This window comes from Chiloscyllium plagiosum, unplaced genomic scaffold (genome assembly GCF_037043375.1).
Source record: "Chiloscyllium plagiosum isolate Xiang-an unplaced genomic scaffold, Cpla_swu_hap1 HiC_scaffold_25, whole genome shotgun sequence".
Classification (NCBI taxonomy): Eukaryota; Metazoa; Chordata; class Chondrichthyes; order Orectolobiformes; family Hemiscylliidae; genus Chiloscyllium; species Chiloscyllium plagiosum.
This window is the reverse complement of record NW_028270163.1, coordinates 47,647,316-47,662,517: the sequence shown is the minus strand read 5'-3', so window position 1 is coordinate 47,662,517 and position 15,202 is coordinate 47,647,316. Positions and strand designations below refer to the sequence as shown.

Below are 15,202 nucleotides of genomic sequence, written 5' to 3'. Positions count from 1 at the left end.
TTACCCAGCGATATTGACCTCCTGTACACTCCTCCCAGTCTATTACACAGCGATACTGACCATCCGCATACTCTACCCAGTCTGTTACACAGCGATGCTGACCTCCCGCACACTCCTCTCGGTCTGTTACACAGCGATACTGACCATCTGCACACTCCGTCCAGTCTGTTACACAGCGATGCTGACCTCCCGTACACTCCTCCCGGTCTGTTACACAGCGACACTGACCTCCCGCACACTCCCCCCGGTCTGTTGCACAGCGATACTGACCTCCCGTACACTCCTCACATTCTGTTACACAGCGATGCTGACCTCCCGCACACTCCTCCCGGTCTGTTACACAGCGATACTGACCTCCCGTACACTTCTCCCGGTCTGTTACACAGCGATGCTGACCTCCCGCACACTCCCCCCGGTCTGTTACACAGCGATACTGACCTCCCGCACACTCCTCACATTCTGTTACACAGCAATGCTGACCTCCCGCACACTCCTCCCGGTCTGTTACACAGCGATACTGACCTCCCGTACACTTCTCCCGGTCTGTTACACAGCGATGCTGACCTCCCGTACACTCCTCCCCGTCTGTTACACAGGGATACTGACCTCCCGCACACTCCTTCCAGTCTGTTACACAGCGATGCTGACCTCCAATACACTCCTCCCGGTCTTTTACGCAGCGATACTGACCTCCCGTACACTCCTCAGGGCCTGTTACACAGCGATGCTGACCTCCCGCACACTCCCCCCGGTCTGTTACACAGCGATACTGACCTCCCGTACACTCCTCACATTCTGTTACACAGCAATGCTGACCTCCCGCACACTCCTCCCGGTCTGTTACACAGCGATACTGACCTCCCGTACACTTCTCCCGGTCTGTTACACAGCGATGCTGACCTCCCGTACACTCCTCCCCGTCTGTTACACAGGGATACTGACCTCCCGCACACTCCTCCCAGTCTGTTACACAGCGATACTGACCTCCCGTACCACTCCTCCCAGTCTGTTACACAGCAATGCTGACCTGCTGCACTCTCCTACCGGTCTGTTACACAGCGACACTGACCTCCCGCACACTCCCCCCGGTCTGTTACACAGCGATACTGACCTCCCGTACACTCCTCACATTCTGTTACACAGCGATGCTGACCTCCCGCACACTCCTCCCGGTCTGTTACACAGCGATACTGACCTCCCGTACACTTCTCCCGGTCTGTTACACAGCGATGCTGACCTCCCGCACACTCCCCCCGGTCTGTTACACAGCGATACTGACCTCCCGTACACTCCTCACATTCTGTTACACAGCAATGCTGACCTCCCGCACACTCCTCCCGGTCTGTTACACAGCGATACTGACCTCCCATACACTTCTCCCGGTCTGTTACACAGCGATGCTGACCTCCCGTACACTCCTCCCCGTCTGTTACACAGGGATACTGACCTCCCGCACACTCCTTCCAGTCTGTTACACAGCGATGCTGACCTCCAATACACTCCTCCCGGTCTGTTACGCAGCGATACTGACCTCCCGTACACTCCTCAGGGCCTGTTACACAGCAATGCTGACCTCCCGCACATTCCTCCCGGTCTGTTACACAGCGATACTGACCTCCCGTACACTCCTCCCAGTCTGTTACATAGCGATGCTGACCTCCCGTACACTCCTCCCAGTCTGTTACACAGCGATGCTGACCTCCCGCACATTTCTCCCGGTCTGTTACACAGCGATACTGACCTCCCGTACACTCCTCAGGGCCTGTTACACACGGATACTGACCTCCCGCACATTCCTCCCAGTCTGTTACACAGCGATGCTGACCTGCTGCACTCTCCAACCGGTCTGTTACACAGCGATACTGACCTCCCGCACATTCCTCCCGGTCTGTTACACACCGAAGCTAACCTGTCGCACACTCCGCCCAGTCTGTTACACAGCGATGCTGACCTCCCGCACACTCCTCCCAGTCTGTTACACAGCGATACTGACCTCCCGTACCACTCCTCCCAGTCTGTTACACAGCAATGCTGACCTGCTGCACTCTCCTACCGGTCTGTTACACAGCGACACTGACCTCCCGCACACTCCCCCCGGTCTGTTACACAGCGATACTGACCACCCGTACACTCCTCACATTCTGTTACACAGCGATGCTGACCTCCCGCACACTCCTCCCGGTCTGTTACACAGCGATACTGACCTCCCGTACACTTCTCCCAGTCTGTTACACAGCGATGCTGACCTCCCGTACACTCCTCCCAGTCCGTTACACAGCGATACTGACCTGCTACACACCTCTCCCAGTCTGTTATACAGTGATACTAACCTGCTGCACACACCTCACCGTCTGTTACACAGCGATACTGACCATCCGCATACTCCACTCAGTCTGTTACACAGCGATGCTGACCTCCCGCACACTCTTCCCGGTCTGTAACACAGCGATGCTGACCTCCCGTACACTCCTCCCGGTCTGTCACACAGCGAAACTAACCTCCCGCACATTACTCCCGGTCTGTTACACAGCAATACTGACCGGCTGCATACTCCTCCCAGTCTGTTACAGTGATATTGACTCATTGTACACTCCTCCCGGTCTGTTACACAGTGACACTGACCTCCTGTACACTCCTCCCAGTCTGTTACACAGCGATACTGACCTCCCAAACACTCCCCCCAGTCTGTTACACAGCGATACTGACCTCCCGCACACACCTCCCAGTCAGTTTCACAGTGATACCGACCTCCCGCACACACCTCCCAGTCTGTTACACAGCGATAATGACCTCCCATACACTCCTCCCCGTCTGTTACACAGCGATAATGACCTCCCGTACACTCCTCCCGGTAAGTTACACACCAATGCTGACCTCCTGTACACTCCTCCCGGTATGTTACAAAGCGATGCTGACTTCCCGTACACTCCTCCCGGTCTGTTACACAGTAACACTGCCCTCCTGTACACTCCTCCCAGTCTGTTATACAGTGATACTGACCTGCTGCTCACTCCTCCCAGTCTGTTATAAAGTGATACTGACCTGCTGCACACTCCGCCCAGTCTGTTACACAGCGATGCTGACCTCCCGTACACTCCTCCCAGTCTGTTACACAGCGATACTGACCTGCTACACACCTCTCCCAGTCTGTTATACAGTGATACTAACCTGCTGCACACTCCTCACGGTCTGTTACACAGCGATACTGACCTCCTGTACACTCCTCCCGGTCTGTTACACAGCGATGCTGACCTCCTGTACACTCCTCCCGGTCTGTTACACAGCGATGCTGACCTCCTGTACATTTCTCCCGGTCTGTTACACACCGATGCTGACCTCCTGTACACTCCTCCCGGTATGTTACACAGCGATGCTGACCTCCTGTACGCTCCACCCGGTCTGTTACACAGCGATGCTGACCTCCCGCACATTCCTCCCGGTGTGTTACACAGCGATACTGACCGGCTGCACACTCCTCCCAGTCTGTTACAGTGATACTGACTCATTGTACACTCCTTCCAGTCAGTTACACAGTGACACTGACCTCCCGTACACTCCTCCCCGTCTGTTACACAGCGATACTGACCTCCCGTACACTCCTCCCGGTCTGTTACACAGCGATACTGACCTCCCGTTCACTCCTCCCGGTCTGTTACACAGCGAAGCTGACCTCCCGCACACTCCTCCCGGTCTGTTACACTGCGATACTGACGTCCCGTACACTCCTCCCGGTGTTTTACACAGCGATACTCACCTCCCGCGTACTCCTCCCAGTCTGTTACACAGCGATACTGACCGCCCGTACACTCCTTCCAGTCTGCGACACAGCCACACTGACCAGCTGCACACTCCTCCCGGTCTGTTACACTGCGATACTGAATTCCCGTACACTCCTCCCGGTCTGTTACACAGCGATACTGACCTGCTGCACACTCCTCCCAGTCTGTTACACAGCGACACTGACCTCCTGTACACTCCTCCCAGTCTGTTGCACAGCGATACTGACCTGCTGCACACTCCTCCCAATCTGTTGCACTGCGATACTAACCTGCTGCATACTCCTCCCAGTCTGTTATACAGTGATACTGACCTGCTGCACACTCCTTCCAGTCTGTTACACAGTGATACTGACCTGCTGCTCACTCCTCCCAGTCTGTTATACAGTGATACTGACTCATTGCACACTCCTCCCAGTGTGTTACACAGTAACACTGCCCTCCTGTACACTCTTCCCATTCTGTTACCCAGCGATATTGACCTCCTGTACACTCCTCCCAGTCTATTACACAGCGATACTGACCATCCGCATACTCTACCCAGTCTGTTACACAGCGATGCTGACCTCCCGCACACTCCTCTCGGTCTGTTACACAGCGATACTGACCATCTGCACACTCCGTCCAGTCTGTTACACAGCGATGCTGACCTCCCGTACACTCCTCCCGGTCTGTTACACAGCGACACTGACCTCCCGCACACTCCCCCCGGTCTGTTGCACAGCGATACTGACCTCCCGTACACTCCTCACATTCTGTTACACAGCGATGCTGACCTCCCGCACACTCCTCCCGGTCTGTTACACAGCGATACTGACCTCCCGTACACTTCTCCCGGTCTGTTACACAGCGATGCTGACCTCCCGCACACTCCCCCCGGTCTGTTACACAGCGATACTGACCTCCCGCACACTCCTCACATTCTGTTACACAGCAATGCTGACCTCCCGCACACTCCTCCCGGTCTGTTACACAGCGATACTGACCTCCCGTACACTTCTCCCGGTCTGTTACACAGCGATGCTGACCTCCCGTACACTCCTCCCCGTCTGTTACACAGGGATACTGACCTCCCGCACACTCCTTCCAGTCTGTTACACAGCGATGCTGACCTCCAATACACTCCTCCCGGTCTTTTACGCAGCGATACTGACCTCCCGTACACTCCTCAGGGCCTGTTACACAGCGATGCTGACCTCCCGCACACTCCCCCCGGTCTGTTACACAGCGATACTGACCTCCCGTACACTCCTCACATTCTGTTACACAGCAATGCTGACCTCCCGCACACTCCTCCCGGTCTGTTACACAGCGATACTGACCTCCCGTACACTTCTCCCGGTCTGTTACACAGCGATGCTGACCTCCCGTACACTCCTCCCCGTCTGTTACACAGGGATACTGACCTCCCGCACACTCCTCCCAGTCTGTTACACAGCGATACTGACCTCCCGTACCACTCCTCCCAGTCTGTTACACAGCAATGCTGACCTGCTGCACTCTCCTACCGGTCTGTTACACAGCGACACTGACCTCCCGCACACTCCCCCCGGTCTGTTACACAGCGATACTGACCTCCCGTACACTCCTCACATTCTGTTACACAGCGATGCTGACCTCCCGCACACTCCTCCCGGTCTGTTACACAGCGATACTGACCTCCCGTACACTTCTCCCGGTCTGTTACACAGCGATGCTGACCTCCCGCACACTCCCCCCGGTCTGTTACACAGCGATACTGACCTCCCGTACACTCCTCACATTCTGTTACACAGCAATGCTGACCTCCCGCACACTCCTCCCGGTCTGTTACACAGCGATACTGACCTCCCATACACTTCTCCCGGTCTGTTACACAGCGATGCTGACCTCCCGTACACTCCTCCCCGTCTGTTACACAGGGATACTGACCTCCCGCACACTCCTTCCAGTCTGTTACACAGCGATGCTGACCTCCAATACACTCCTCCCGGTCTGTTACGCAGCGATACTGACCTCCCGTACACTCCTCAGGGCCTGTTACACAGCAATGCTGACCTCCCGCACATTCCTCCCGGTCTGTTACACAGCGATACTGACCTCCCGTACACTCCTCCCAGTCTGTTACATAGCGATGCTGACCTCCCGTACACTCCTCCCAGTCTGTTACACAGCGATGCTGACCTCCCGCACATTTCTCCCGGTCTGTTACACAGCGATGCTGTCCTCCTGTACACTCTTCCCGGTCTGTTACACAGCGATACTGACCTCCCGTACACTCCTCAGGGCCTGTTACACACGGATACTGACCTCCCGCACATTCCTCCCAGTCTGTTACACAGCGATGCTGACCTGCTGCACTCTCCAACCGGTCTGTTACACAGCGATACTGACCTCCCGCACATTCCTCCCGGTCTGTTACACACCGAAGCTAACCTGTCGCACACTCCGCCCAGTCTGTTACACAGCGATGCTGACCTCCCGCACACTCCTCCCAGTCTGTTACACAGCGATACTGACCTTCCGTACCAGTCCTCCCAGTCTGTTACACAGCAATGCTGACCTGCTGCACTCTCCTACCGGTCTGTTACACAGCGATACTGACCTCCCGTACACTCCTCACATTCTGTTACACAGCGATGCTGACCTCCCGCACACTCCTCCCGGTCTGTTACACAGCGATACTGACCTCCCGTACACTTCTCCCGGTCTGTTACACAGCGATGCTGACCTCCCGCACACTCCTCCCAGTCTGTTACACAGCGATACTGACCTCCCGTACCACTCCTCCCAGTCTGTTACACAGCAATGCTGACCTGCTGCACACTCCCCCCGGTCTGTTACACAGCGATACTGTCCTCCCGTACACTCCTCACATTCTGTTACACAGCGATGCTGACCTCCCGCACACTCCTACCGGTCTGTTACACAGCGATACTGACCTCCCGTACACTTCTCCCGGTCTGTTACACAGCGATGCTGACCTCCCGCACACTCCCCCCGGTCTGTTACACAGCGATACTGACCTCCCGTACACTCCTCACGGTCTGTTACACAGCGATACTGACCTCCCGCACACTCCTCCCAGTCTGTTACACAGCGATGCTGACCTCCCGCACATTTCTCCCGGTCTGTTACACAGCGATGCTGTCCTCCTGTACACTCTTCCCGGTCTGTTACACAGCGATACTGACCTCCCGTACACTCCTCAGGGCCTGTTACACACGGATACTGACCTCCCGCACATTCCTCCCAGTCTGTTACACAGCGATGCTGACCTGCTGCACTCTCCAACCGGTCTGTTACACAGCGATACTGACCTCCCGCACATTCCTCCCGGTCTGTTACACACCGAAGCTAACCTGTCGCACACTCCGCCCAGTCTGTTACACAGCGATGCTGACCTCCCGCACACTCCTCCCAGTCTGTTACACAGCGATACTGACCTCCCGTACCACTCCTCCCAGTCTGTTACACAGCAATGCTGACCTGCTGCACTCTCCTACCGGTCTGTTACACAGCGACACTGACCTCCCGCACACTCCCCCCGGTCTGTTACACAGCGATACTGACCACCCGTACACTCCTCACATTCTGTTACACAGCGATGCTGACCTCCCGCACACTCCTCCCGGTCTGTTACACAGCGATACTGACCTCCCGTACACTTCTCCCAGTCTGTTACACAGCGATGCTGACCTGCTACACACCTCTCCCAGTCTGTTATATAGTGATACTAACCTGCTGCACACTCCTCACCGTCTGTTACACAGCGATACTGACCATCCGCATACTCCACTCAGTCTGTTACACAGCGATGCTGACCTCCCGCACACTCTTCCCGGTCTGTAACACAGCGATGCTGACCTCCCGTACACTCCTCCCGGTCTGTCACACAGCGAAACTAACCTCCCGCACATTACTCCCGGTCTGTTACACAGCAATACTGACCGGCTGCATACTCCTCCCAGTCTGTTACAGTGATATTGACTCATTGTACACTCCTCCCGGTCTGTTACACAGTGACACTGACCTCCTGTACACTCCTCCCAGTCTGTTACACAGCGATACTGACCTCCCAAACACTCCCCCCAGTCTGTTACACAGCGATACTGACCTCCCGCACACACCTCCCAGTCAGTTTCACAGTGATACCGACCTCCCGCACACACCTCCCAGTCAGTTTCACAGTGATACCGACCTCCCGCACACACCTCCCAGTCTGTTACACAGCGATAATGACCTCCCATACACTCCTCCCGGTAAGTTACACACCAATGCTGACCTCCTGTACACTCCTCCCGGTATGTTACAAAGCGATGCTGACTTCCCGTACACTCCTCCCGGTCTGTTACACAGTAACACTGCCCTCCTGTACACTCCTCCCAGTCTGTTATACAGTGATACTGACCTGCTGCACACTCCTCCCAGTCTGTTACACAGTGATACTGACCTGCTGCTCACTCCTCCCAGTCTGTTATAAAGTGATACTGACCTGCTGCACACTCCGCCCAGTCTGTTACACAGCGATGCTGACCTCCCGTACACTCCTCCCAGTCTGTTACACAGCGATACTGACCTGCTACACACCTCTCCCAGTCTGTTATACAGTGATACTAACCTGCTGCACACTCCTCACGGTCTGTTACACAGCGATACTGACCATCCGCATACTCCACTCAGTCTGTTACACAGCAATGCTGACATCCTGTACACTCCTCCCAGTCTGTTACACAGCGATACTGACCATCTGCATACTCCACTCAGTCTGTTACACAGCAATGCTGACCTCCAATACACTCCTCCCGGTCAGTTACACACCGATGCTGACCTCCTGTACACTCCTCCCGGTCTGTTACACAGCGATGCTGACCTCCTGTACATTGCTCCCGGTCTGTTACACACCGATGCTGACCTCCTGTACACTCCTCCCGGTATGTTACACAGCGATGCTGACCTCCCGTACGCTCCACCCGGTCTGTTACACAGCGATGCTGACCTCCCGCACATTCCTCCCGGTGTGTTACACAGCGATACTGACCGGCTGCACACTCCTCCCAGTCTGTTACAGTGATACTGACTCATTGTACACTCCTTCCAGTCAGTTACACAGTGACACTGACCTCCCGTACACTCCTCCCCGTCTGTTACACAGCGATACTGACCTCCCGTACACTCCTCCCGGTCTGTTACACAGCGATACTGACCTCCCGTTCACTCCTCCCGGTCTGTTACACAGCGAAGCTGACCTCCCGCACACTCCTCCCGGTCTGTTACACTGCGATACTGACGTCCCGTACACTCCTCCTGGTGTTTTACACAGCGATACTCACCTCCCGCGTACTCCTCCCAGTCTGTTACACAGCGATACTGACCGCCCGTACACTCCTTCCAGTCTGCGACACAGCCACACTGACCAGCTGCACACTCCTCCCGGTCTGTTACACTGCGATACTGAATTCCCGTACACTCCTCCCGGTCTGTTACACAGCGACACTGACCTCCTGTACACTCCTCCCAGTCTGTTGCACAGCGATACTGACCTGCTGCACACTCCTCCCAATCTGTTGCACTGCGATACTAACCTGCTGCATACTCCTCCCAGTCTGTTATACAGTGATACTGACCTGCTGCACACTCCTCCCAGTCTGTTACACAGTGATACTGACCTGCTGCTCACTCCTCCCAGTCTGTTATAAAGTGATACTGACCTGCTGCACACTCCGCCCAGTCTGTTACACAGCGATGCTGACCTCCCGTACACTCCTCCCAGTCTGTTACACAGCGATACTGACCTGCTACACACCTCTCCCAGTCTGTTATACAGTGATACTAACCTGCTGCACACTCCTCACGGTCTGTTACACAGCGATACTGACCATCCGCATACTCCACTCAGTCTGTTACACAGCAATGCTGACATCCTGTACACTCCTCCCAGTCTGTTACACAGCGATACTGACCATCTGCATACTCCACTCAGTCTGTTACACAGCAATGCTGACCTCCAATACACTCCTCCCGGTCAGTTACACACCGATGCTGACCTCCTGTACACTCCTCCCGGTCTGTTACACAGCGATGCTGACCTCCTGTACATTGCTCCCGGTCTGTTACACACCGATGCTGACCTCCTGTACACTCCTCCCGGTATGTTACACAGCGATGCTGACCTCCCGTACGCTCCACCCGGTCTGTTACACAGCGATGCTGACCTCCCGCACATTCCTCCCGGTGTGTTACACAGCGATACTGACCGGCTGCACACTCCTCCCAGTCTGTTACAGTGATACTGACTCATTGTACACTCCTTCCAGTCAGTTACACAGTGACACTGACCTCCCGTACACTCCTCCCCGTCTGTTACACAGCGATACTGACCTCCCGTACACTCCTCCCGGTCTGTTACACAGCGATACTGACCTCCCGTTCACTCCTCCCGGTCTGTTACACAGCGAAGCTGACCTCCCGCACACTCCTCCCGGTCTGTTACACTGCGATACTGACGTCCCGTACACTCCTCCTGGTGTTTTACACAGCGATACTCACCTCCCGCGTACTCCTCCCAGTCTGTTACACAGCGATACTGACCGCCCGTACACTCCTTCCAGTCTGCGACACAGCCACACTGACCAGCTGCACACTCCTCCCGGTCTGTTACACTGCGATACTGAATTCCCGTACACTCCTCCCGGTCTGTTACACAGCGACACTGACCTCCTGTACACTCCTCCCAGTCTGTTGCACAGCGATACTGACCTGCTGCACACTCCTCCCAATCTGTTGCACTGCGATACTAACCTGCTGCATACTCCTCCCAGTCTGTTATACAGTGATACTGACCTGCTGCACACTCCTTCCAGTCTGTTACACAGTGATACTGACCTGCTGCTCACTCCTCCCAGTCTGTTATACAGTGATACTGACTCATTGCACACTCCTCCCAGTGTGTTACACAGTAACACTGCCCTCCTGTACACTCTTCCCATTCTGTTACCCAGCGATATTGACCTCCTGTACACTCCTCCCAGTCTATTACACAGCGATACTGACCATCCGCATACTCTACCCAGTCTGTTACACAGCGATGCTGACCTCCCGCACACTCCTCTCGGTCTGTTACACAGCGATACTGACCATCTGCACACTCCGTCCAGTCTGTTACACAGCGATGCTGACCTCCCGTACACTCCTCCCGGTCTGTTACACAGCGATACCGACCTCCTGCCCACTCCTCCCGGTCTGTTGCACAGCGATACTGACCTCCCGCACATTCCTCCCAGTCTGTTACACAGCGATACTGACCTCCCGTACACTCCTCCCGGTCTGTTACACAGCGATACTGACCTCCCGCACACTCCTCCCGGTCTGTTACACAGCGATGCTGACCTCCCGTACGCTACTCCCGGTAAGTTACAGAGCGATGGTGTCGTCCCGCACACTCCTCCCGGTCTGTTACACTGCGATACTGACGTCCCGTACACTCCTCCCGGTGTTTTACACAGCGATACTCACCTCCCGCGTACTCCTCCCAGTCTGTTACACAGCGATACTGACCGCCCGTACACTCCTTCCAGTCTGCGACACAGCCACACTGACCAGCTGCACACTCCTCCCGGTCTGTTACACTGCGATACTGAATTCCCGTACACTCCTCCCGGTCTGTTACACAGCGATACTGACCTGCTGCACACTCCTCCCAGTCTGTTACACAGCGACACTGACCTCCTGTACACTCCTCCCAGTCTGTTGCACAGCGATACTGACCTGCTGCACACTCCTCCCAATCTGTTGCACTGCGATACTAACCTGCTGCATACTCCTCCCAGTCTGTTATACAGTGATACTGACCTGCTGCACACTCCTTCCAGTCTGTTACACAGTGATACTGACCTGCTGCTCACTCCTCCCAGTCTGTTATACAGTGATACTGACTCATTGCACACTCCTCCCAGTGTGTTACACAGTAACACTGCCCTCCTGTACACTCTTCCCATTCTGTTACCCAGCGATATTGACCTCCTGTACACTCCTCCCAGTCTATTACACAGCGATACTGACCATCCGCATACTCTACCCAGTCTGTTACACAGCGATGCTGACCTCCCGCACACTCCTCTCGGTCTGTTACACAGCGATACTGACCATCTGCACACTCCGTCCAGTCTGTTACACAGCGATGCTGACCTCCCGTACACTCCTCCCGGTCTGTTACACAGCGATACCGACCTCCTGCCCACTCCTCCCGGTCTGTTGCACAGCGATACTGACCTCCCGCACATTCCTCCCAGTCTGTTACACAGCGATACTGACCTCCCGTCCACTCCTCCCGGTCTGTTACACAGCGATACTGACCTCCCGCACACTCCTCCCGGTCTGTTACACAGCGATGCTGACCTCCCGTACGCTACTCCCGGTAAGTTACAGAGCGATGGTGTCGTCCCGTACACTCCTCCCGGTCTGTTACACAGCGATGCTGACCTCCCATACACTCCTCCCGGTCTGTTACACAGCGATGCTGACCTCCCGTACACTCCTCCCGATATGTTACACAGTGATGCTGACCTCCCGTAAACTCCTCCCGGTCTGTTATACAGCAATGCTGACCTCCCGTACACTCCTCCCGGTCTGTTTCACAGCGATGCTGACCTCCCGTACACTCCTCCCGGTATGTTACACAGCGATACTGACCATCCGCACACTCCGCCCAGTCTGTTACACAAGCGATGCTGACCTCCTGTACACGCCTCCCGGTCTGTTACACAGCGATGCTGACCTCCCGTACGCTACTCCTGGTAAGTTACACAGCGATGCTGACCTCCCGTACACTCCTCCCGGTCTGTTACACAGCGATGCTGACCTCCCGTACACTCCTCCCGGTATGTTACACACCGATGCTGACCTCCCGTACACTCCTCCCGGTCTGTTACACAGCGATACTGACCTCCTGTACATTCCTCCCGGTCTGTTACACAACGATGCTGACCTCCCGTACGCTCCACCCGGTCTGTTACACAGCGATGCTGACCTCCCGCACATTCCTCCCGGTCTGTTACACAGCGATACTGACCGGCTGCACACTCCTCCCAGTCTGTTACAGTGATACTGACTCATTGCACACTCCTTCCAGTCTGTTACACAGTGACACTGACCTCCCGTACACTCCTCCCCGTCTGTTACACAGCGATACTGACCTCCCGTACACTCCTCCCGGTCTGTTACACAGCGATACTGACCTCCCGTACACTCCTCCCGGTGTGTTACACAGCGATACTCACCTCCCGCACACTCCTCCCAGTCTGTTACACAGCAATACTGACCTCCCGAGCACTCCTTCCAGTCTGCGACACAGCCACACTAACCAGCTGAACACTCCTGCCGGTCTGTTACACTGCGATACTGAACTCCCGTACACTCCTCTCGGTCTGTTACACAGCGATACTGACCTGCTGCACACTCCTCCCAGTCTGTTACACAGCAATACTGACCTGCTGCACACTCCTCCCAGTGTGTTACACAGCGACACTGACCTCCTGCACACCCCTCCCGGTCTGTTACACAGCGATACTGACCTGCTGCACACTCCTCTCAGTCTGTTACACAGCGACACTGACCTGCTGCACACTCCTCCCAGTCTGTTACACAGCGACACTGACCTGCTGCACACTCTTCTCAGTCCAAAGCATAACCCCCCCACCAAGCTTATTTGCTCCTTAAGTGGCTTAGTTGCCTGCTAACTGCTGACAGGCACAGTCTTTATCTGGCAGCTGAACCACTTCTTAAAATATATGTATATATTTAAGCACTTATTTTGAGACTTTCTCAAAATTCTATTTTTTAGCTTTTGGAGGGTAATTTTTCATTCTCCTTAACTCATTCATTATGTGATGCAGTCACTACTAAGTTTCGTTTTTGTATTTACATATGGGCTGTTCAGACACGCACAGAAACTGATTTGGAGGAATGTAACAATATTATCAGTCACAATTCTGTATTAAATGTAAAGCCACAACACATAAGGAAGGCATTAGTTTCTTTGATACAACAGTACAAGACAACAAGGATCAGTCAGCAATACAAGTTCAAGATAACTTTATACATGTGTCTACATACAAAAAGCCATCACCTGAAGCAGACCTTTGACAGATTGGTGAGGTCATGGCTACTGTGTTTCCTTCACATATGCACAAACCTGGAACATTTTAACCAGGCAGTTTTTACCCTTTCTACTGGATTTTAGATTTCAATCTCATATTTAAATTTAGCAATTACCAGACTTTTCATTACTGTAGAATCCAAACACTTTTTGTTAAGGATATTAGCTCTTGAACCTAATATTTAAGCTTCATAGCTATTTAAACTAAAAATTCCACATTGATTTGCAAAGACTGAATTAATTTAGTGACTTAAAGTTTTCTTGGATCCTAGTTAGCTATGTATTCATTCATTGACAGGTTTAATACTGTTTGTCTCCAAGCCTATCTCCTCTTGCAGCCTCTTTTGTCCCCATACCCATCTTGCAGTTGCCACCTTGGTTAAAGGCAAACCCTGAGCCCTGGCTTGGCTAAAGATAGTGCCTGGGCCAGGACTCAGCTCAAGGCAGTCCCGGCAAATACTATCACTTACTTATGAAACTGTTGGTTGCTTCTCCATTTGCAAGTTGTGTCTCTCCCATGTTTATTGTTAGTAAGCACTGGAGAGACTGGCCAGTGATAGCAGCATCTCACCATTTCCTTCCATTCGATTTCTCAGGACATTATTTCTCTGAATGGTTAATCCTGTGAGTGGATTTTCCCAGGCTTTTGCAGGTGGATTCACCCACAGCCTCCATGTATTTTGAGTGTTGAAGACCTCATATTAATTTTAGGGTGCAAAATCAGCTACCATAAGTTAAATTTTCCTCAAGTATATCTACTTATAGATAAAAATACATTAGACAAAAAAATTTAATAAAATACTTTGGCGTTCCTGAAGTGAATCTTTGTAATAATGCTTTCACATGCTCTGAGTGATTAAAACATCTTCTTTCAATATTTACCTTCAATTCTTTACTAATTTTCTTCTTCCTCACTATTAGCATTTTATTAATCGCTTCTTGGTTATCTTCTGCTTTGCTGTTCACTATTCTTATTGTGTAAATCCTTTTAATTTGCTCTCTGATTATGTTCTAACAAAATGTTTACTATATCACAAACATTCAACTGACAGTTTCTCTTGCACCTCATTTTCTTTACAAGTGACAATAAAGCTCATTCTAAGCCTGTTCACAATCATTGCTCGTCAGCTCCAATACCCACTGGTCTCCTACTGGAGTGCCAGAGACCATCTCTATCAATTTTAAATCAATGGTTCACCACTGTAATTCCTTAAAGAGGTGGAACTACAACAATTAGCATGCAACATTATTGTGCATTTTTAAAAAAGATTAATGTGCAATGATCTATTTT

General features: G+C 53.1%; 1 protein-coding gene across 9 annotated transcripts in view; it reads right to left on the bottom strand.

Annotated features, from left to right (window-relative positions):
• LOC122562232 (endonuclease V-like) overlaps positions 1–15,202 on the bottom strand; it is a 128,052-nt gene that overhangs the window by 98,802 nt on the left and 14,048 nt on the right. The gene's annotated exons all lie outside the window — the stretch shown is intronic.